This window comes from Lagenorhynchus albirostris, chromosome 18 (genome assembly GCF_949774975.1).
Source record: "Lagenorhynchus albirostris chromosome 18, mLagAlb1.1, whole genome shotgun sequence".
NCBI lineage: Eukaryota > Metazoa > Chordata > Mammalia > Artiodactyla > Delphinidae > Lagenorhynchus > Lagenorhynchus albirostris.
Genome location: NC_083112.1, coordinates 3,744,624 through 3,769,625, shown reverse-complemented (window position 1 = coordinate 3,769,625; position 25,002 = coordinate 3,744,624). Strand labels below are relative to the sequence as shown.

The window sequence follows — 25,002 nt, the reverse complement described above, 5'->3', positions numbered from 1 at the left end:
AAGGCGGGGGGGGGCGGACATGTCACATTTTAATAAATCAAAAACAGAAGCTTTTAAAAAGCAGAAAGAAAGGCCCAGAAATCCAAAGTACGTTCCTTAAAATGAAAACATGCCCATTCTAATGTGAAACATACAGAGCTCAACTTGGCATATTTACACATTAAATGACACTGGCCTGCCCTCTAGGTCTGTGCTATGGGTGAAAACATCCCCATCGTGAAATTTTTTTTTTAAGCTTTTTTTTTTGATGTGTACAAGTTTTAAAGTCTTTATTGAATTTGTTACAATATTGCTTCTGTTTTATGTTTTGATTTTTTTGGCCCCAAGGCATGCAGGACCTCAGCTCCCCAAAGAACCTGCACCCCCTGCATTGGAAGGCCAAGTCTTAACCACAGGACTGCTAGGGAATATCACATAGTGATATTTACATTTGATATTTACAATAACCTGCTCTGGTTGCCGTCTATCCAAATTCTTCTCCATTGGAACTTTAATTGCTTAGGTTCTGATGACTATCTTTCTCTCCCCTCCTTTACACTACGCACATATTATTCTTGGTGTCCCTAGAACAGGAAGCTCCATAAAAACAAATACATTTTTTGGGAAAAGGTAACGTTGCTGGAGCTTAAATGCCAAGCATCTCTCAGTTCACACAAGGTCACCTTTAAAGCATCCAAAAGATATTAGAGGATATAAAAATAACACAAAAGACGAATTTCCATTCTCTGCTGAGATCTGCAGATTAAACCATTTCTCTCCATGTATCATCAGAGTAAGAAACGAACTGATAATTTTTTCATGTTACAAAAAATATCCAATAAATTAAACTGCCAATACGTTTTAAAACATTGCTACCAACCTAAATAAGTGCTTTGGTGTGATGTCTACGATCAGATGGAATTAAAGCATAGAACCACTTTTGAGATTTAAAAACAAGGACGTTCTGATCTTCCAACGGAATTTGTGATTACGAATAGGATATCAAGCTCAAATATAATATATAAAAGACAATGTTTGGTTCATGATGAAAAGCCTGCTTAAGTTAATCAGGGAAGCACATAGGTCAGCTGAAATTATTCCGTCTGGACAACTGTCCTTCGGCTATTAAGTTATATTTACATCTATCATCTGGTAACATAAATTACAATTAAGAAATATGTGGGGGCTTCCCTGGTGGCACAGTGGTTGAGAGTCCGCCTGCCGATGCAGGGGACACGGGTTCGTTCCCCGGTCCGGGAGGATCCCACGTGCCGCGGAGCGGCTGGGCCCGTGAGCCATGGCCGCTGAGCCTGCGCGTCCGGAGCCTGTGCTCCACAGCGGGAGAGGCCACAGCAGTGAGAGAGGCCCGCGTACCGCAAGAAAAAAAAAAAAAGAAATATGTGGAATGAACAGGGATTCTTCCAGCCCTCGTTAAACTGAGGATCAGCTACCATCACAAAGTGAGAAGCAGAACATACTATCTTACTGCTCGGTTACCCTTTAAACAAGAGACTTTGACAATATTAAAAAGATGCACCTAAGGCACAGTTGGGGTGCTATGGTTAGGCGGCCTGGGGTCTGGTCCCAACTCTCCACTTACTACCTCTGTGACCTTGAGCAAAATACAGAACCTCTTTAAACAGCAGTTTTCTGGAGTGTAAAACAGAGCTAAGGATACTCACTTCGAATACTCACTTCATAGCACTTTTCTTTTGAAAAGTGAGCTACTCGGGGTAATCTACTTGGCATATAATAAGCATCCAGTAAAACCCATTCCTCTTCCTGTTACTATTTATTCATGAAGAACTTCCTACACCAAGGAAAACACACACCTCCGCCACTTCAGACAGTGAATAAATGCCCTAAGTGACAACGCCTGCTTTGTCAATGCAATAATAGAGGAATTGATAAAATAATGCTCTAAGAAAACAAGTTAAATTGACTTTTACTAAAAATAAAGGACACTTTATACTTCTTACTCTTGGTTAGTTGCGTAATCCCGAATCTCAAACAAAACATCTATGTTTACTTTATCTGTGCAAACAGCCTGCCCTTTAGAGTTTGGGTAGAGAAGAAAATTCCACCCACTTAGGGAAACCCCAGCTTGGCAGCCTGGGGGTGTCACCAGGGGAATCAGACAGGTCCGGGCAACTCTGGAGGGCGTGCCTGCCGGGGTCCAAGCACAGCAGACAGGAAACCCTCCTGGGAAACGTCTCGCCAAAGCAATCAGGCCGGTTTGCAGATTTGGTCCACGGACAGCAAGCCGGCGCCGTGGCAGAGGCTCAGACCAGCCCAGGGTCCTTCGAGGAAGAGGCTGAGGGCACAAGTCCCGGAGGTGCGCAGACCCTGCCTACGGCTCTTCTTTATGGGGACACAGCACCAGTGGAGCTACGCAGAGACAGTGATATTATGAAGGGTGCTTTCTCTACTTGGGATTATTTCTGGAGTGTGCATGAGGACAGACCGGACACTGACAGCTCTTCTTCCTGGGGGAGGTCCAAGTGTTGGTGGTTGACCACCTATCACTGTGGGAGGCTCGGGCATGATGAGGAGGGGTACCACCAGAAGAAGCCTGAGCAAAGGGAATATGATGGGAGAAACATGCTGAGAAAACTATGTTCCTGATGTTACCAAGGCGGTTGCCCCAGAACCATACCCCTGCCCTTCCCGGGAATGGAAACCAATAGCTCTTATCTAAGTTTCAGGAGGAAGCTGACAAGAACTGGTTAGAAACATCTAGGCCCAAGATGGCGGAAGACTTGACTTCCAGTGGACTTTGAGCCTCACTGTACACTCGTTAGCTGCTAAATGACACACCCACCAGTGCCAGGACAGTTGACAGTTGCCATGACAACAACCAGAAAAACCCAAACGACGACTGAAAAGGAGTATTACATCAGTTCCGGGTCCAAACACATCCCTATTCCCGGATAACCCCTGAATATTCCTGCTACTCTTTCCAAATCCCTCCCTTTCACTCTGACCCTCCTATATATTTGGTATACTTGTCAGCTTCTCAACCCAGTTGGCCGCTTCTCCATTCTTTGGCCGTTCGGTAAAGCTTGCGCTGTCCCAGTGTCAGCATCAGTCTTGTTACTGGCTGTGCGATCCCTCTTCCTCCCTCCACCCCTCAACCCTAGCTTCCCCCTCCGGCCACATGAAGACACAGCATGAAGACAAACCAGGAAGAGAACCCTCATCAGGCCCTGGATCTGCCGGCACCTTGATCCCGGGCTTTCAGCCTTCACAGCCATGAGGAGTGAATTCCCGGTGTTTAGGCCACCCAGACCATGGTACTTCTGTTACAGCAGCCCGAGCTGACTAAGACGAAAGGTCACTCCTGGAACTCACTGGCGATGCAGCTCTTCTTGTCAGAGCGGATATAGAGATGAAAGGACCACGTGGGTACAGTCAGTGCGCAAGCAACAAGCTGTCACGTTTACTGCCTGGAGTAAGGTTTCTACTTTAACATCGTAACTGCAGGGACAGCATACACAACATGGGAGACAAGACTGTGAATGCATGGCGGGGTTGGGAGTGGCAGGTGGTCAGGGCAAGGCCTCTAGGAGCAGGCGATGCCCATGGGGGTAATGACCCCTTGGCGGTGCTGAACTGCACCCTGTAGAAACATGGCGGCCAAGCTGTCCACTTGCAGTGAGAACACCAAACATTCCTAAATCACGCAACACCGATAAAAGAGACTTCACATTTATGTTCCATTGACCGGGCACTTTCTCACACGCTGGTAAACAGTACATTAATAAATGGGTTCAACTGAACAATTACATGAGTCAAACCTATTACCGTCAACCAACCAAGACGTAGTTACTTAAGTTCCTACTATGCTCTATGGTATCTACCCCCATAAGTCCTACAATATAAGCAGGGTGGCAAATACACACACAAAAGAATGAACTAAACAAAACCTAATATTCTCCTGATGGGCAGATTATAAACCCCACCAGGATCATACCTTGCCTGGTGTGGCTCATTTTTGTGTTTAGCTGGAATTATACTAAATTTTAAATTCTATGAAGGCAGAAACTCCTTTTGCCAAAAATCTCTGATCACGAGAGCGCGAGGCAGGTGCGCCATAAATGTGCTGACTCCCTAAATTAACTGATGTGTCTAAGCTAAGCCTTCACTGTAATATCTTTAAGAGATTATTTACTGGTCTTCGAGGCATCTGTTTGTCTGACCTTCTTGTGGGCTATTCAGCCTTCCTGGTATATTTTTACGTTACATCTTCCTTAAAAACGATCGGTCCTTGATTCTTCTTATTCCATGTATCCTGGACTCTTTGCCTTCAATGTCCTCGAGGCCTAACCTTCCCCCTTACCTGAACCATCCTGTTCTCCCGGCAGTTCATCTGCTCAGAATCACACCTATGCCTTTGAGACTGAAAACCTTTCCTACCACTAAACTCCCTCCAGATTCATCCTTCCAACTCTACCCTTGTCTCCAGCCTCTACTTTGGTCTTTAATTCCTACGTTTTCAATGCCCACTCAGCAATAATCTTTGATCAAACCCAGACTAGCTCGGCCCACCACACACGTGTGGCAGAATATAGGTCCCTTCTGTGCAATTCTCGAGCAAGCCAATCGGAGGTGTTAATATCCCAAACAGTTCCTTATTCTCAAATGGACCGTGGTTCAAAAGTCTATTGGTGAGTTAGTTATTGGGCACTTAGACTCTATTTTCCCAAAGGAACGACGTTACAAAGTGTGGCTGGATCCCAGGGCCTGTTAATGCCTACTTAGCCCAGTTGCTAAAATTTATACTGCAGTCTCTGATTTTAATAAAACACCGACTACGGAAGTTACAATGGACTTGGCTGTTAGCGGGGGCACAGGGAGCTGGGGCTGGGGCTTCATTTCCTGAAAGTTACGAAACATGCCGAAATTCTTCATTAGAATTTGCCTTTTAGGCATTATTATGAAAAAATATATTTCCAGCTTAGCATACATGTTCTTCCATTTTGTTTTCCTTCACAATTGAAAACACACATGACTTAAAGCCAAAAGTGGGCAACTCTGAGTAAAGGCTGATCTCTGAGCCACGCCAGACACTCTTCCCCAGACATGCTGTACGATGAACCCTGCGCCTCTTATCAGTAAGGTCAGCACTTGTCTCTGCCTTGCCCGGTTTTTAAATAAGGTTCTATAAACACCATAGACAGTGCTACCCTGTGATCTCGGGAAATGGTTGTCTCTCTGCTGATTCACAGATCAGAGGTTCCTCTGATGGCCCCTGAGCACAGCTGAAGCGCACCCCGCTCAGCCTGCAAGCAGATGGGACCTGGAAGGCAGTTCTACTGTTAATCACTTTAGATTCAATAAACAAAGCGGGAGAGACAACCATTTCTAGAACCCGGATGCGTTTTTACCAATTTGCAGATAGCAGGAATCTCTCCTCAAAATTAAACAGTGCCGGCAGCAGTGAACCCTGTCGAGGCAGGTCACTGTCTCCTTCCCCGAGCTCGGCAGTGTCCTGAGGAATTTCTGAGACACCATGGTAGCAGCAGCTGCCTCAGCCCTCACTTTGATGTTCTGCAAATTCCAACGGGCTCAGAGCTGACGATGCTGAAAAGCCAGGATGGCTCGAGTTTCAGGAGCAGCAACTCAACCAAATCACACTCAGCCTTAAAGTTCAGGAGCAAAGTACCTTCTCCTGAATGAACCTTGGGCCTGTGAGCCTCTAACGGTCATGCTCATCCTCTAGACCACAGGTTCAAGAGAAGAGGAATCTGTAGATAAGAGGAACCTATTAAATGTGTCATGTTTCAAGGACTTCCTATAATACAAATCATTGCAAGGAAGATGAGATTATACTTCACGGGCATGAAGCAAACATCCTAAAGAGATCATGTGGACTCTTGCTACAGGTACCCAGGTGCCTGCCTGGTACCCTCAGATCACCTTTTATCACCACCCCCATCAGGCTTTCCTCTACACTGGCCGTCTCTACCTCCCATAGAAGGTTTCCATTTCTGATTTAAAAAAAAAAAATTATCTTCTCAGTGTAAACCTACTCAATTTACTGAATTCACACTAGCATATAACCTCTACAGAAGTCTTTTTGCTTTTGTTTTGTTTTTGCTAATCAGCTTCTTTGAACCTCTTCTACAATGAAAATACAGAAGACTTCCATCACCCCAAATGTCCCCCCGAGCCATTTTGCAAGCACTCCCCTCCCCTCCCCCACCGCCAGCATCCAGCCATCATTGATCCACTTCTGTTACTATAGTTTTGCCCCTTCTAGAACGCCACACAAATAGAATCATAGTTGCTAGTCTTTTCTGCTGGCCTATTCACTTAGCCGAATCCTTTGAGATCTGTCCAAAGTTTCTGCACTTATCAATAGCTTATTCCTTTTTGTTTCCAAGTAGTATCCCAATGTATGACTATACCACAACTGTCCACTCACCTGTTATTATACATTGCGGCTGTTTCCAGCCTCAGGATATTCCAAATAATTCTACTATAAATATTCGTATCCTAGTCTTTGTGTGAACATGTTTTTATTTTTCTTGGGTAGATACCTAAATTGAAATTACTCCGTCATACCGTCTATACAGATACATGCAGAGCACACGCATGTTTAACTTTATGGAAACCATGAGACTGTTTTCCAAAGTGGCTGCACCGTTGCCTTCTCAACGGTCCCGTCTGAGCATTCTAGCTATGCCGCCTCCTTGTCGACACTGACACCAGCAGTCTGTTTAACTTCAGCCTTACATAATAATGGCTGCGTTGTGTTAGATTTAGTAGTTTTAATTTGCATTTCCCAAATGACTAACGGTGTCAAATCTCTTTTAATGCTTAATGAATTAAATGGATTTCTGTTTGCTGGGATTGCACGGCATACAACCAAGCACAGTGGAATAATTCCCGTAATACACGGGGAATTTTTTTTTTTTTTTTTTTTTTGCGGTGCGCGGGCCTCTCACCGCCGCGGCCCCTCCCGTTGCGGAGTACAGGCTCCGGACGCGCAGGCTCAGCGGCCGTGGCTCACGGGCCCAGCCGCTCCGCGGCATGTGGGATCTTCCCGGACCGGGGCACGAACCCGCGTCCCCTGCATCGGCAGGCGGACTCTCAACCACTGCGCCACCAGGGAAGCCCACGGGGAATATTTTTTATATAGGGTAATAACAACCATGTACGGAGGCTAGCACCAAGAATCTCTCTTTAGGGCTGGAGACCCTGTTTTTTCAGTTTCTTCTTTTCTTTTTACATCTTCCATCTCTCAAAGATCCACATTTTCCTGGAAAGGCATCCCCGGCAAGATTAGAAGAGATATAAAGTAAGTGGGGCACGTGAAAGAAACTGGGCAGCAGCTGCTCACCAACAAGTATCATTTTTAAGAAAGAGACCATTTATTCCCTTAGGCTTCAGAGCCTAGAAAGTTTGAAAACTATCAATCACCACTACTTATTGAAAGAAAATTTGACTAACAGTTGTGACAGAGCTCAAATCACCGAGGTTAAACACCTCCCTGAAAATATGTACTTTCTTTCGCTTCTCAAAGGATATTAAATAGCACACCTAATATGCTTAATTTATTTTCTGCCACAAAACTAGATTTTGATTTTAGCGCCAGGAATCCTTTTACATACTAAACAAATGTGTTCTTGCATAGCTGTGTATAATAAGATCTCAAAAATAATGCAGATGCGTGAAAAAGCGTTTGCTATTTGAACCTCTACTATGGAATCTTTTTGCAGTTTTTAAGAAAGGATATAACCCTTTTTAAGAAATGATTTCAAAGTGGGACCCTCCCGCAGGAAGAATGTGACATCCCCATTTGTGAGGGATCCCTCAGCTGCGTATAAAATGACCCTCTCTAATTCCATGGAACAGTTGCTTCTCACACATCTGTCCAGAATGGATCTCAGGAAGTCACTGTCTATTTTGGGGACACAATGAATCACATTTAAAATCATCACACTAGATAAACAACAAGGTCCTACTGCAGAGCACAGGGAACTACATTCAATACCCTGTGATAAGCCCTAATGGAAAATAATATGAAAGAACGTATGTATGTATAACTGAGTCACTGTGCTGTACAGCAGAAATTAACACAACACTGTAAGTCAACTATACTTCAATAAAATTAAAAATAAAGAACTCATACAACAGAAAAAAAAAAAGTACTGTCAGTGATTCTGAAAGAGTCACAAATAACACATTAATCTCTAAAGTACCTTATGCACTCCAAGCTTCTTGGGCACACCCCTCCCAAAAAGAATCATCACACTCACCAGGAATAATTTTACTGTCAACATAACAACCTCAACTTAATTACTTAATTTCCTGACCTTTGGAGATTTACATTTTTAACTTTTAACATATCTATATTATATATCTATAATATAGTCATTGGGTTAACTATTTCTAAAGTGGCCTTGATTCTTGGACGAATTATAAAGTGCCCAAAGCAAACACAATGGTGACTGAGTTTAGAAATTTTAAAACAAAGTACTGCAGAAAAAGTTGCTAGAGTATTTTTAATGAACTGTGTGATTAAGTATGTCAGCTAAACTTTGGCCAAGGAAGACAGAGTGCTATTAGTCTCACACAAAAAGATAAAATACCCCAACAAGGACCCACTGTATAACACAGGGAACTATACTGAATATTTTGCAATATTGAGTACTACAATACTTAATAATAATAAAGGGAAAACAATTTGAAAAAGAATACATACGTTTATATACATATACATATATATGTATGTATAACTGACTCACTTCGCTGTACAGCGGAAACTAACACAACATGGTAAATCAACTATACTTCAATTAAAGAAAAGATAAAATACCAATTGCTAACTAAAGATCTACATTTGCTCCACAGTGACAAATGCTAACATCTGTTACGCCCTCATAGGGAGCACACCGTAGGTACCACAAAATCATCTCAATGCTCGACCTACTTATTTGCTGTATGATAAGACCAATTTCTTAATAAACATACGCTAACCTTAAAAATAAACCTTATGGATGCCATGTAAGAAAATAAACACGATAATATTAATTTCCCGACGTTGGGTTGATTTAAGCTTTTCACGTTACTATTTCGATAATACAGCCTTTGCACTTCCTACTTCTAAAGGCTTCTGGACTCTTAGAGGAATTATAATGTGTCCAGACTGTGTTTAGACCGGTGTGAACAAGAAAAACAGTAAAAAACCAAAACATTTCTGAAAGAGAAATAGTGAAGGCAGATCATGGAAGATCCCCAAATGCACGTGTGGCAGCAGGCTGTGCTGACCGGCAGTGAAGGGTGTGGCCATGCGAGAAAATGGGCCCTTGGGCTCCCATCTCGGGTCCATGGAGGCGAAAGCACGGGACACGAAGGGCTGGCCTCGCTGCTGCCCACATACTCCCCAGCCACAGCTGACCCACCCTGGCCCGGTTCTGGAAAGAGCCTGTCCATGGGTCCTCTTCAGTTTTCCTGGAATCGCTGTCGTTGGGGAGAACAGGCTGTCATGTGCCTACCAACCTCTGCTCTGTTAGGGAAACATCTCACGTCGGCGTGGGACACTGTCACACACTTATACACTTCCTAAACGATCGCCTCCAGTCAGAAAAGTCAGGGGCATGTTCCATGACACACACGTCTTCAAAATCAATAAATAAGACCACATGAATCAGTAGAAGTGTAGGAAAGGTCTCGTTTCCACGGGAGACCTCCACACTGATGACGGAGCGGGGAGGAAGCCTCGTCGTGTTTCATCTGGGCGCCTGGTCGAGAGGCAGACCCCATGACCAACCAGGGCGGGCGAGGGCGGGCAGCCTGGGACACTCCTCACCAGGCTCTCCGCAGACTGGCAAGGACTCAGGGTTATGGAGATAAAGTTGACACTGAAATACAGAGCAAGGACAAAAAGCCTTCGTGTCACCTTCACCCATTAAGGGTCTTTTATGTGCATACGCTTCTGGGGGTAGAGAGGCCCAGAGACAAAGAAAGAGCCTTGCAGACGATACACAAGTGCCAAGAATCACCGCGTGCGCACATCCAGGCCGCAGGACTGAAGGCCTGTGAGGCGCGGGGGCCCCAGGCGTGCATTGGGATGCACCGGGGGACAGGCCGGCGGGCTGCGCTAGGCGGAAGCAGGAGGACCCCTTCCCAGAGCCTGCAGGGAGCTGACGCGGGCTTCTACGTGTAAAATGCCCACCGGATGACACGCGTGCAAGACGCGAGGAGGACACAAAGCAGCTAAGGGGCCTTCACGTGATGAGGGTCTCGCCTTCTTTGGGATGACAGAGACAAAACCAAGACAGGCGCTGAAGCAAAGCACACGCGGCGCTCGCTGAACAGGCGGAGGCCGAGAGGCGAGACGGGGCTGAGCTAAGCCCCTCGGCAGGTGGATAAACTGGGCATCACCGGGAAAGGCACGGGAGGATGCGGGGGGTAGCCCGGGACTGGGGGTCAGAGCAGAGCGGATTTGGTTTAAGAGGAAACCCCTGTTCCCTGCGAGACCGTGGCGGGCAGGCCGGCTGGATGGCGGGGAACACCTGGCCTTGCTCTGGGGGGCTCTGCTTCTCGGAAGCCACGCCGGCCACTGCGCCCGCAAAGTTCCCACGGAACATCCGCAGCTCGTTCTGTGTGGGTCACATGACCTCTCCATCCACGCTGCCCCGAGAACGGAAAGGAAACCATCTGGGCAGTTTCCCTACTACTCCTCAGGGAGCAAAGCCAACAAAGCACATCGCTCCGCAGGTGCTGAGCTACGGCCGCCGCCCCCCGGACACGGACCCGGGCAGAGCCATCGTCCGCTGTCGGCTGAGAACCACCTCCGCTCTGCTTGGTCCCCTGCGCGCATCAGCCCGTGCCCGGGGTCACGGGCTTCCTGCTGAAGCTCTGAGAGGCCTGGAGGCGTCAGCGTCCTGCACCACTTCAGTAAGCAGGCGTGGATGTGACTGAGACACGGCCGTGCCCCTAGGTCCAATCTCCCTGGGGACACGTATGGGGCACATCCACGGGTGCACATGCCAGGGAGGAAGGTCAAGCAGAGCCAGGAAGCAGGAGTCCATCGGAAACTGGACACGAGTGGCCACAGTCAAGGAGACACCAATTTACAGGCCAAAGCACAACAGTTTCCGCTTAACTGGACAAAAGGTCCCGACGGTCCGTTTGAGGCCAGGAAATATAACCCATAGGTTGCTTTTAGGTTATTCATCCCACTTTAAACAAACAAAACAAAAAAACCACTTCACCCAAAATTAAAAAAACAAAAACGGGCAATTTCACACGAAAGCTCTGATACCAGTTTCTCTTGAAAACTACAGCACAGGGGACCCCTGGGCCCACGTCCTGCATGGCCGCTGCGCCTGAGATGCAGGAAGGAGCTCTCCTGGCTACGACGCCTCCCCTCCGCACTGACTGCCCCTCAGTACTGGGCGCTGGGCCTCACGGGCTCCTGGGAATGTGCTGCTCTGTTTCTCTGCCCACCTGCCACTAAAAGTGGGAATAACTGTGAGGAGGGCGGCCACGGCCCCCTGGTTCAGGGATGCTGATCGACCTCAAACATTCCCTGCACGTTCCTGGCCCTGCAGGACTGTGCTGGACCCACTCCCCTTGGTGAGCACCGTCTTCTTTGATCTTTAACGGGACACGACTGGTGCAGAGACACGCTCCCCCGAGGGCTCCGCCCGGCTTCTCTCAGCGCTTTCCGGGCCGTTTCTAATACGGGTGCAGGGTTCTGTATTCCACCCAGCTGACAAAGGATCGGCCTCTATAAATAAACTAGTAATTTTGAGAGAACATACAAATTCCCAGATGTAAAACCCAAAGGGATCCGGAGGAATGATTTCCTGAAGCTTCTTAAACGGCTTTCTGCAGAGATTTCACCTCTAACACACGCATACACACACACATACACAGACACACACACAGACACAGAGCTTTCCAGATGGCTAGCATTTCTATAGGGAAAAATAAAGCGTCCACTTTACTATTAAAAACTTTGAATAAGATGGCATACTCGATGTACTTAGGAACTTCTAAAGTGCCTATGAGAGCCTCCTTCTTTATATATATATTTCGGGGGTCCCAAGTCTTAGTACTAAAAGCTTAAAAGAAGAGATGAAAAGCTATTCTGCGAAAAATATATACATACATCCTATATATTATTTATATGGCATATATGATATATAAAATATATATATAAAATACTTATATACTATATACACTATAATATACCATACCAAATAGTTTATATATATATATATACATCACAAACCATTTTTGCTAACCTTACTAAACTCTATTCAACAAGTACTATGCTGTTCCGTACAGGTGATACTCAAAGTATTGGGGGTATAAAGATATAATAGATTCCCCCCTGCCCACAAGTCTTTAAGAAGCATGCTTTCTACCAGGGACACAAGAATGGAAATGCTTGATTTGGTCAGAAGAGTAGCACAGGTCTACCAGACTGAGCATGTACTTCTGTGTGGATGTTGGTAGTGGGACAGACAGTTTGCAATTATCCACAGACCCCACCACTCCTTAACGTACTATTACAGAGAGCTGTGGAAAAAAAAAGAATAATAACGTAAATGAAAGAGAAATAGATTCTAACAGGAGAGAAACAAGAAGAGAAAACTACTAAAAAACAAACAAACAAACAAAGCCCAGAGATTAGTTTATAATTGTCAACCTTTAAAGAGAACTAAAGAGGAAAATTTAATACTGGAAAATTTAGCAGAATTCACGATGGACAAAAGGGTACCCCAGCAAAGAATCAACTCTACAAAGGAACTGCAACCTGACACCTGTCCTCACCCATCAGCACCCATGGAGGAACACCTAGACACCCCCTGGGAAGCTAGGCTTGGGGCGAGGGGGAAAGATCCTGGGTTAAGAAAGGTGAATTTCTTTTAATTTTTAAAATTTTTAATTTAAGCATAGTTGATTTAGAATATTGTGTTAATTTCTGCTGTACAGTACAGCAAAGTGATCCAGTTATACATATATATTCTTTTTCATATTCTTTTCCATTATGGTTTATCACAGGATATTGAATATAGTTCCCCGTGCCCTACAGTAGGACCTTGTTGTTTATCCATTCTATATTTAATAGTTTGCATCTGTTAATCCCAAACTCCTAATTTATCCCTCCAGAAAGCTGAGTTTCTGCATCCTATAAGGAAACTTACTCAGGGCTCAGCTCAAGGACCTGTGTTACCCTCAGGGCACTCAGCAAGCCCACCTTCTCCCCATTTACTGCCAGACCCTCTCACCATCTGCCCTCCTGGGGAGGAGGGATCTCTCCACTGATGCTTTCACTGCTGCCTCTCGAGGCTCAGGTGGCTGACCCGCAGATATGCTCCAATCTTTCCCGAGGGAAAGGATGGCTTAGGGGAGGCAGCCCTGCGTGGGCAGTGGAGTCTGGGCCAGGGGCTGGGCCAAGAGCTACACACGGTGAGGCCGGGGTGAGGGAGAGTGGAGATGAAGACTTCAGGAGCAGAAATACCGGGGTGGGGGGTTGGTAACAAAGCCAGGCCGTGGGAGGGGCCGTCACCTTCAACAACAGCCGGACGACCTTTGTGGAGATGGAGACGGCGGAGAAGGCCAGAGGGATGAGGGGAGCGGAGGGCAGGTGGACATTCGGTTCAATTTTGGAGCCTGTTAATTACACGAGGTACCTTGATCCATCCTTCTCAGATGTACTTCAAAGCCTAATAAACTCCTCCAAGACAAGTTTTAAAGGTTTAAGTTATTCCCAAATTGAACAAGCCCCAAGACTCACGGGGGCTCAAATTCACCAGGTATCTGTGCTAGATTACCCCCCGTCCTCCAGAATAAAAGGAAACTCACCAACACCAGAAATATGTGGGAGATGATGATTTGCAGGAGACCAGAGCGTCCCTAGTGCTTGAAACTATGTAGAGAATAAAAAAAAGAGAAGCGGCTCTGTTCTCCAGACTTACATTTACTAGGTTCTAAATCCAGCCCAGATTTGACCTTTGCTTTAAATAGATTTTCTTGGAGAGAAGGGAAGAAAACATTGATTCATCCGAGACTTCTGAACGACCTACTGTTCACATTACTTGAAATAATGTCTGCTTTAAATCAGAATTCTTGAGACACAGAAATAAATATACCAAGAGGTTTCTAATTCTGTGCTTTCACCAACGGATTATTTTCATTCACAACAGTGGACGAACTTGATACGGCCTTTCCAGAAGAAGGGCTGCAACCACAGAGCCGGAGCCAGGGCGGAATCCATCAGATCGCTACCATCCAGGCTCAGGCTGCAGCCTGTCTCGAGATCAACGCGTTCAAAAGAACAAATAAGAGAAGTATGTCAAACGGAGAGGACTGTTCAGGGGTTTCCAAGGCCTGTGTTAATTCAGCAACACTTGGGGAATGAGGGAAACCTAGCAGCAAAAATGTTTCCAGGAAGATCGAAAAAGGGGAAACACGAATCATTCAATACCAGGACTGTTCCCTCCGTAAATGTGAAACATACAAGCTTCCCACACTGCTAAACACAGTCCTTCAGATCAATGTCACCCATGCAAGGGCTCATTAGGCGGTTAATCTATAATCCTGGCCTTAAGCCTTCTTAGTCTATCCTTTACCAGTTTTATTTCCTCTCACGAGTTTTGAGCGTTTCGCTGTTCATTTTCCACCACTGTCAGAAGACAGCTGGAGAGAGAAATACAAATACAACTGACCCTTGAACAACACGGGGTTTGAACTGTGTGGGTCCACTTATCCGGAGATGGTTTTCCAAAAAATATAGTGCCTGTCTTTTCATCCTTTTACAGATCTTTCAATTAACTGTGGGGAAAAGTTTGTGTTCCATTAGAGATCACAATATGGGAAATCGAAAGAACGAGGCTTTGAGTTCTGATTCTACCCCAAATGTTTCAGCTCTCTGCCCCTGGGTGAGTTATCAATTCCTTTGTTTTTGAGGCAGAGATAGTAATACATAGATTTTCGACTACATGGGGGTCAGCGCCCCTAACCCCTGCGTTGTTCAAAGGGCAACTAAATAAATGGAATAGAATTGATCTCGGACATAGTTCAAAGCCTAATGAACTCCTCCAAGACAGCTTTTAGAGGTTTACGTTATTCCCAAATTGAAGAAGCCCGAAGACTCACAAGGGCTCAGATTCACTATGTAGCTCTGCTAGATTACACCCTGACCTTCAGAATAAAAGAAAAATTACCAACACCAGAAATATGTGGGAAACGATGATCTGCGGGAGACCACTATCTATTTGCTTCTGGTTGGGGAAGAATTTGAAAATGTACTTCCGGTACCCATGTAGATAAATGATGTCAGGGCACCAGGCAGGTAATAAAAGTACGGTTGACATTAAGGAGTGGTGGGGTCTGTGGCCAACTGCCACGTGCCTGTGCCACCCACCAATATTCACCCAGAAATACACACTCAGTCCAGGAGACCTATAGGACTCTTCTTCCAAATCAAGCATTTTGAGAATCTCACGTGTCTAGAAGACTTACAACCCAAAGGACCAGCCACAGTCCATAGAGACAGGGCTAATGCAGAGAAGCAGCAGAAATCACTCGTCCACACGCCCCGCCAGAACCTCCCCTTGGACGTGGCAGCTGACGCAGCTTCACACCCGAGGGCCATATGTTCACCGAGCCTCCCTCTTCACTGGTCTCCTCGGCTGTCTCACCCTAGGCACCACTACTAAAATAGCCTCACATAGTAATATTAGCAAGTCATCTTTCTGTTTATGGTCTTTTGCTATTTCTGTCCTATCCAAGTCAGTATTTAGAGATCACTTTAATGTTTAGTATTTGTTTATTTTATGGCTTCTGTTATTAGAGCTTTCAAACCTTTTATGGCAAATGACCACAGAGTCTCTCTCTAGTTGCAGTAAGAATGTCTTGTTTAAAACTCAAGGCAAGGGACTGCCCTGGAGGTCCAGTGGTAAAGACTCCACCTTACAGTGCAGGGGACACGGGCTCGATCTTGGTCAGGGAACTAAGATCCCACGTGCCGCGGGGCAAATAAGCCCGCGTGCCGCAAAATACAGAGCCCACGTTCCGCAACTAGAGAGAAACCCGAGCAGACTGCGCACCGTGTGGAAAAGATCCCACGTACCACCACTAAGAACCGACGCAGCCCAAAATAAAGAAAATAAATAAATATTTAAAAAAATTAAAATTCAAGGCAAGACTGTTAGGTATAAAAAAAAAAGTTGGGCTTCCCTGGTGGCGCAGTGGTTGGGAGTCCGCCTGCCGATGCAGGGGACACGGGTTCGTGCCCCGGTCCGGGAAGATCCCACATGCCGCGGAGCGGCTGGGCCCGTGAGCCATGGCCGCTGAGCCTGCGCGTCCGGAGCCTGTGCTCTGCAACGGGAGAGGCCACAACAGTGAGAGGCCCGCGTACCACAAAAAAAAAAAAAAAAAAAAGTCATTAATATGTGTGAAACCAGGCAGAAGGAAGCGGCCTGGACAGCAAGTCAGCCTGAGCTCTGGGCCCTGTGAGAGTACCACCCTCAAGTAATTCACCCATCCACTGCAGGGGGCGGGGGGAGCTTATTATTTTATTTTATTTTATTTATTTGATTTTTGGCTGCTTTGGGTCTTCGTTGCTGTGCGCTGGCTTTCTCTAGTTGCGGCGAGCGGGGCTACTCTTCGTTGCGGTGCGTGGGCTTCTCACTGCAGTGGCTTCTCTTGTTGTGGAGCACGGGCTCTAGGCACATGGGCTTCAGTAGTTGTGGCACACGGGCTCAATAGTTGTGGCTCGCGGGCTCTAGAGCGCAGGCCCAGTAGTTGTGGCGCACGGGCTTCGTTGCTCCGCGGCCTGTGGGATCTTCCCGGACCAGGGCTCGAACCCGTGTCCCCTGCACTGGCAGGCGGATTCTTAACCACTGCATCGCCAGGGAAGCCCGGGGGAAAAACCTTCAATGCTGCTGTCAACCAATCCACACATGTGAATCTTCAGATCAGGGCTTGCAGCCCAAGAACTCTGGGGAAAGACATCCCGCATCTGAGAACCAATCGGGTTCAACAGTCCTCAGGGTGTAACATTATCAGTCGCCCTGCAGAAACCCACCAGGTGACAGCTTTGCCTACAAAGCAAGCAGCGGGCACAGATCACCTCACCAGCCGTGGACCCTGTGCAGAGGAAATAACCCCAGTAAAGAAGGTGGGGAAAATGACTCTCGTGTGAGTTTTCATCACAGATGAAGAGAAGTGTGGCCAATTAAAGCAACAACACAACTAAGGAAAACAGCGGCCGGGGAGCAGGCCAGGCTGACCCAGCCACTCCATCCAGAGGGCGCACGGGGCCCCAGGGCCAGACTGCGGGGAGGGGCTTTACTCCAGCCTGGTCACCATCTCTCAAACCTGTGAGGTGTTTGGAGAGGAGGGTGGAGGGAGGGTCCAGTTAACCACAGACCACGAGGAAGAGGGAAGGCTAGGAAGGCCGACTTTGGAAACGCAGTGTGGCTGCCCGAGAGCAACGCTTCCCCAAATCTTCCCACATTTTCATTAAAACTGCAATGACGCGTCTTACTGTAATAGAGTCTGAATTACAAAGAACAGCAATCATAAGTTCCTTCCCCGAAACATTAGCTTTCCTGAGGCTACAGTTACGCACATGTAGTCACGCACAGAGAACGACGTGTGGTCCTTTTGCTTCTGTTTGACGTGTTTTTCTTGTACGTCTCAGCCGAGGACCCGAGTGTTCTTTTTGGCCTCGATTACAGTCAAACACAGTCACTTGGGTAGAGGCTCGCCCTTAGCAGTGAGAGGGCGAACCAGACCCCAGCCCCAGCGTCAGCCCAAAGCTTTACCCTCATCCCCTCTGTTCTGAAAAGTACACGGAATGGAACAGACCGCCGAGGGTCTCCTTTTTCCTTGCCATCTTAGATCACTGTTTTCACACATTTTCAGCAAGTAAATCATTTTGAGGTATTCTCAAGGAGCCGCCTGCTTTGTTTTGGTAAGAGGCAGGAGGGAGGTAAAAAGAGAAGGAATGAAATGGCCGGATCTATGGAGGAGAAGCAGGCCCGTCCACAGTTTCAGTGGACCACATCCCTCTTCCCACCGGGAGAAACCGCTGCTCCTGGAGCTGCCCTGGAACCTGCGAGAAGGGCTCCCCGCTGGCTTCCTTCCCCGACTGGACTCAACAGAGGGGCCACTACCCAGAGCCCACGGCGGCCAGGATGGCAGGAATGCACACAGGCCGCGCTGCTACCCCGAATCACACACCTGTCCATCTCTGGAAGAAACACAAGCATGGAAACTTAAAGGAAACACTAAGTGAGGGGAACACAAACATTTCACCCTGCACCCAACACAGGACGAATCTTCTAGAACGTCAGCACTGAGGCCAAGCTCACCTTCAAAGCCAGCTGTTTCCCTCTCTTCAGAGAAAACATCCCAAGGCTGTTTGACCACATTCTCTGCAGCGACAATTACCAGGGGGCGGCTGGCGCAGCGGACCCTGTCAACCTGAAGACCTCAGGCCCATTTAGATGCACGCAGCCCCTTTTATAAAACCTGCAAAGAAACCCCACGCGCCGGGAACCTCTTGCCGGCTGAGATGAGTAAAACCATGAATGCAGAAGGCACCTGCGTGATGGTCACGTGAGCCCCTCACTTTACTTTCAGAGAAATGGGTACAGAGCTCGTAACGGCGCGACCCGTGGAGGCTGCAGACCACGCCCCTCATCTAGAGCTTTCCACGCTTGGCACGTTCCTTCCCTCCATCTCTGCACACTGTCCTCTGAACCTGGAGCATGGCCTCCAGGACCTTCATGCCCACGTCCCTTTAGCCATATCACTTCCCAGGCTGCCATAGCTAACCCTAAACAGGTGGCTTAAACAACAGAAAATCATTCTCTGGCTGGCAGTCTGAATTCGAGGTGTCAACAGGGCCAGAATCCTCTGAACCCTGAAGCAGGGGGTACTTCCGGCCACTTCCTACCTTCTGGTGGGTTGCTGACTGCGGCCTCTGTGCCCGCACTCTCCCTGTGCACACGCGTCTCTCCGCAAGAGGACAGGGCCTACCTCCTCCAGCAAGTCCTCATCTTGACTGATCCCATCTGCAGTGACCCTGCTTACAAATACGAATTCCGACTCTGCCCTAATCCCCTTGACCTTCTGGGTTTCATTTTTCCTAATCCACCATCAACAGTTTGTGCTCTCATCTGCAGAGCATCAGAGGAGAAAGACACTACCAAGATCACGTGGTCTCAGAGAATGTCACTCGACCTGGAAGGGGCCCAGGAAGGTGTCCTTGACCCTGCCCTCCCCTGATGGTCCCTCCCAATCCCCACCTTAGTTTCAGAGAACTCATTCATTCGTTCAGAATGATTTGCAAATACTGTGTGCTACTAGGCAGTTAACTTACGTTCAAGATTTGATGGTACCCAAGATGAACAGAATCCCCTGCTCCCAGACTAAGAGTGTGTCAGGAATACGCACAAGTGAACACATGGTGCTAAGTGTGACAAGGGCCAGGATTCAGGCAGCAAAGGAAGCTACCAATGCATCCAGGAAGCCCTAGCCCCAAAGGATGTCACATCCCATCATCTCCCCCCGGAGTCTGTCTCCGGCCTTCTGATGCTGCACCTCTACCCCGGCGACAGCAGTCTATTCCACGGCTTCTGCTGGTTGGCTCCCAACCACAGCCTCAACGTCCCTCTGTGCTTACAGCTGGGCATCCTCTTGCCGTTGTCCGGCAGGAGGTCCCAGTAGCACCGGGAACTCATTAAGCCCACAGCCAAGGTCCTTGCCAGATTTCCAGTCTGTCCCTGCACAACTATTACTTTCTACTTAATTTCACCCCCAGACTCTCAGTCATTCAAACTGGAATCCTGTTATCTTTCCTAACCCTTCCTTCTCTTTCACCCACCCCTCCTCCCCCACCCCAAACTGCTTAACTGGTTTCCAAGCGTAATTTTTAAATTCTTCCTAGAAAACTTTCCATTATTGTCTACTTTTTTTCCATTACCATACCCTAGATTCATGTTCTCATTAATTCATTGTGAATCTTGTAAAGACATCTGCCCCTGATTACCTCTTCTCAAATCTCTACCAACTGCAGCCCAACTTACAGATAGATAACTTGCATTTTCGTCACGTGTTACAACTTATAAAATGCTTCCAAACAGAAACAGACTCACAGACACAGAGAACAGACCTGTGGTTGCCGAGGGGGAGGGGGAAGGGGGAGGGAAGGAGTGGGAGGTTGGGATTAGCAGATGCAAACTATTATATAGAGAACGGATAAACAACAAGGTCCTACCGTAGAGCACAGGGAACTATATTCAATATCCTGTAATAAACCATAATGGAAAAGAACACAAAGAGAAAACGTACATATACGTATAACTGAATCACTTTGCCATACAGCAGAAATTAACAACACTGTAAATCAACTAGACTTCAATAAAATAAACGCTTCCACACCAACCACCTTTCATCCCCAGGTCAGCCTGCAGTGGTTGGGAGAGTGAGCATTATTCTCCTTGTCTTGGGAAGAGGAACTGGCCTGAGAGGTTAGGTGACCTGCCCAAGGTCACAGAGCAGAGGCAGAGCAAGCTCTCAACCCCAGGTTGGACTTCAGGTCCTGACCCCACGGCCACACTGCTGCACAGTCATCATCGTTCCAACGGACGCCTCCGACTCCAGCTCTCTGCACAGAACACGTGTCCGGCAGACAGCCACAACCTGGGAGGCGTCTCCCGGATGGGGCTCTAGTGGCCTCGCCCCGGCTGGCTCCCCCAACCCTGCCCTTCTGCTGCAAACAGCCCATCCCCACCCCTAGGCGCTGCTCTCGGGGGAGGGGGAGGAGCTGGCACCTGGAGGGAGGCACGAGGCTGAACCAGCAGTGATCGCTCGGTGCCTTGGGTCTAGGTAACCCAGTAAGCTCTGCAGCTCCCCAGCGGGGCTTTTAACTCCATCAACTCAGCAAGGCTCCTGGCCACGACCTCCAGCTGCTGCCAGCCCCATCATGGAGTACCTGTCCCTTTCTCCCCAACCTCTTCCATGATTGTAAGATGACCACCCTAGGCTTGGAAATCTATTCAGCACCAGAGGCCATGACTGCTCAGTGGGGCGAAGCTCAACCTCCCACACAGAGCTGAAGGCCAAGTTCTTGCCACCACGAACGACCTGTGCCTCCATGACCCCTCCCCACCTCCCTCAGCCCAGGGACCTGAGCAGGCAGGAGCCATCCTCCACTGATCTTAAACTTCTTACATTCCTGCATCAGGGCCACCATGAAAACCCGACTTTCTCCGAAGACACCCCTTGCCTCATAACCCCCTGTGGTATTTGCTGTGTCCCCCACGCCCTGCTCCCCCTTCCCTCCTCTCTTGTGTGCCTCGCGTTATCACGGGGCTCCTTCCAGCATCTCTGGACCTCTCTCATCACCAGCTCTCCTCCCTCTGAAGCATCATCTACAAACATCCTTGCTCCCATCCTATTTGCAGTTACTGGATAAACTCTTTCAAGTTCTCTTTTTGAGGACACAGGAGATTAAAGATGGTTGAATTCAAACACAAACTGAAATCATGACAAGACACTTTCCCATAAAAACCCTGACAGAGAACCCAGGCCGTCTTTTTCCTGCTGCCTGTTACTCCCCTTAGACTTCACCAAGACCAAGATCCTCTACGCTTCCTAAATTGATCTCCCCATTCACACTTTTCCCCAGAACCACCTTCCACCACCTCCTGCCTGTTGGAGCACCACTCATTCTTGAAAAAGGAATGCGACGCCTCTCCCGTTCTGAGTCTCCTGGGAGCTCCAGCCCGTGGAGCTTCCTGACCACCTTCTAACAAGTCACACAGAAGCCAGGCTAAGGTATTTACATGTAAAGTCTTAAAAAACAGGAAACCGTTACGGGTGTTAGACCAGCATCATCGATAGAACTTTCTGTGATGATACAAATGTTCTTCTGTTCTGTCCACGTGTGGCCAGTGAGCAGCTGAAATGTGGCTGACGCAACTAAGGAGCTAATATTTCCGTTCTGTTTGACTAATTTAAATAGCCATATGTGGCTGGTGGCTGGTGGCAGCTGGAGTGGGCAGCAGATTTCTAGACTAAGTCAATGCCAGGATAGAAGTTTTTAAAAAGATGAGGCTGGTCCAGCAGGCAGGCAGACAGTGTGCTGGGGATCCAGCGAGAGAAGCTAGCCAGGAGGCCCTGGAGGTGATGTGGACAGATTTCTCTTTCTCTAGAAAGGAGAAGAAAGCACTCTGTCCTATCACCAAGGCACTAGGAAAAGAAAAATGAAGGGGGAAAAAAAAAAAGGAGTAGGGAGTTTCCTAAATCCCTTCAAAAAAAATAAAAATAAAAAAGACTAGAGAAGATAAGACACTTTTCTGTTTGGGAGTCTTAACTTGTCAAATTGAATTTCCTATTGAATAACTCTACCAGTAAGAGATTTTTTTTTTAGCGGTACGCGGGCCTCTCACTGCTGTGGCCTCTCCCGCTGCAGAGCACAGACTCCGGATGCACAGGCTCAGCGGCCATGGCTCACGGGCCCAGCCGCTCCGCGGCATGTGGGATCTTCCCGGACCGGGGCACGAACCCGTGTCCCCTGCATCGGCAGGCGGACTCTCACTGCGCCACCAGGGAAGCCCCCAGTAAGAGATTTTGATTCCCTACTAATAAGTTCATCGTTCTGTCAAGTCAAATACGAAATAATTATTTTCTAGGGAGAATATATAAAATGTAAAATAATCATGTAATAGGCTATCCCGGTTTTTCCTCTCCACTTCGGCAAAATTCAACCTTCTTATTTTGGCACACGTAAAACAATCGATTTGTTTCTGATGAAGCGTGGGGAGGCTGGGTAGAGGTAGTGGGGTGTTATGATATGCTCACGTATCAACAAACTCAACTGTTGCCAGGGAAATGGTTAGGATGTCCTGAGGGAGAGTTCACAAGCGGTCCCTGAGTCACATTAGATCTCACCCCCCTGAAACGACTTGTTTCTTTACCACCCTCTCCTCACACAGAGGTCTGGACTTTGTCGGTATAACTCAACTTTAGGGAAGAGCTACTGAGTATAGGAAATTCGGAAATATCTAAGCCACGCAGGGGAAAAAACAATCTAGCTCACCTCCCTGCCCCTGACACCTGTGGACATTAAGGACATCTGAACATCTCTGTGCTTGAGCTCTCAATTTAGAAACACAGCCCTTAATTTGAAACTTCAATCCTCTGATTTGTACCACCAATCAGACCATGAGCTGACAACCAGTATCTTCTAACCTGTCAGAAGACTTACCCTCCAAGGCACTCCAAGTTTTCAAATAAGTAAACAAACAAGTAAATAAGTAATATAATTATAGTAATTGGATTTATGTAACCTAAATCAAAGGGAGAAAGCACCAACTGGGGGATTTCCATTTAAAATGTCCTTTTTTCATAGAAAGCAAACTTAGGGTTACCAAAGGGGAAAGGTTGGGGGGAGGGATAAATTAGAGGTTTGGGATTAACATACACACACTACTATATATAAAATAGATAAGCAACAAGGACCTACTGTATAGCACAGGGAACTCTACTCAATATTCTGGGAAAAGAATCTGAAAAAGAGTGTATATATGTGTATTTATATATAACTGAATCACTTTGCTGTACACCTGAAACTAACACACTGTAAACCAACTATATTCCAATATAAAATTAAAAAATAAACTAAAATACAGTGTTCTTTTTGGAGCCTCTCCATCACTCACTGGGAGAACTCAGGCCCGCTAACTGAAGGTAAGCTTATTCAACCCACCAACTCCAGCAGAGCCCAGGAGAATATTTTCAACACTCTTCCAAACACCTTCACTCTCTGAAGCACACTCATCGGAACAAAAATTAATGCCCAGATCTTCCAAAATGTGTGCATACGATATCTTTCTTTCATAATCCTGTCCTACTTCTGGTGGAATGACTTCACGTTCTATCAAAAGCACAAGAGATATTCGTGCGCCAAGGTTGTGTCATCACATTTCCCAAAATATGAAAGTGAGAAACTACTTGGTAACATGCCTAACTTCCACATAGTCGTTGGCATCTGAAAAAAAAAAACTGGAGGCATTTCCCAAGGTGCCACTGTGCACCTGGCCTGCCGTGATTCCGTGTGTCCTGTCCTACAACTCGTATATCCACCAGGCTTGATTTCAACAGCAAGGATGTGTACACACAGCACGCCTTCTGGAAAGGAAGAATGTCAGACATTTTTAAGCATTTCAAGATTGACAACTGCAGGGCAGTGGCCCTGGAGACAGCCACCTGGCATTCCAGGTCACGTGACCCAAATCCTCAGGACACCACAGACGCGTAAGGTACGTTGCTGCCATTCCCCGAATTCCACCTCGCCAGGCCTCCCCCTCCACCTCCTGGGGACCGTGTCTGTTTCATCAGTTCACCTTCTTTGTAAAGCCTGACGCTAACAAGCAAGGCAGATACGTTCAGGGAGCAATCGGAATGAGGGACAAAGGGAGCGAGAGAAAGCAGGTTCACCCCCTTTGGTTCCAGAACGCTCCCATGAAAACAGAGACGGAAAAGGGCAAAGAATAAAAGGGTCCTTCCACGGCTCCTTGAGTTCATTTGGTGACTGACTGCAGTTTGCTTTCAAACCGCTCAGAAACACGACCGGCGAATCTGATCCGTTCAAAAGCCCACCAGTGAAATGATATTCGGGAGGCAAGTGGGAAATGATTCAGATGTGGTTTCAGCCTTCAAGCCACGGCTCACTTCAGCACTACTCCCAACTCCGCGCCGTTTAAAACTACAGTCACATTGTAATTATGAAAACTGATGCAAGTTTCACTCTCGATAACCAAGCATTGGGAAGAAACGTACTGCTGAGGATCTCGGGGTGCGGAGAATGTACCAGAGAAGAGTCTTTCTTTCGAAGTTTCCATCTCATTTTGCTCTCCAAGTCCGACGGGAATTTTATACTCTTTAGAGGAAAAGGGAGTAAGAAGCTTAAGTGTGTTTCAGGGATTGTAAAGTGACAAATACACCACCTCCTAGGAGAGAAAGAAACACAAGGGCAGC

General features: G+C 47.2%; 1 protein-coding gene across 1 annotated transcript in view; it reads right to left on the bottom strand.

Moving 5' to 3' along the window:
• The window catches only part of ATP8A2 (ATPase phospholipid transporting 8A2), a 439,475-nt gene that overhangs the window by 278,173 nt on the left and 136,300 nt on the right, over positions 1-25,002 (bottom strand). The window lies entirely within an intron of this gene.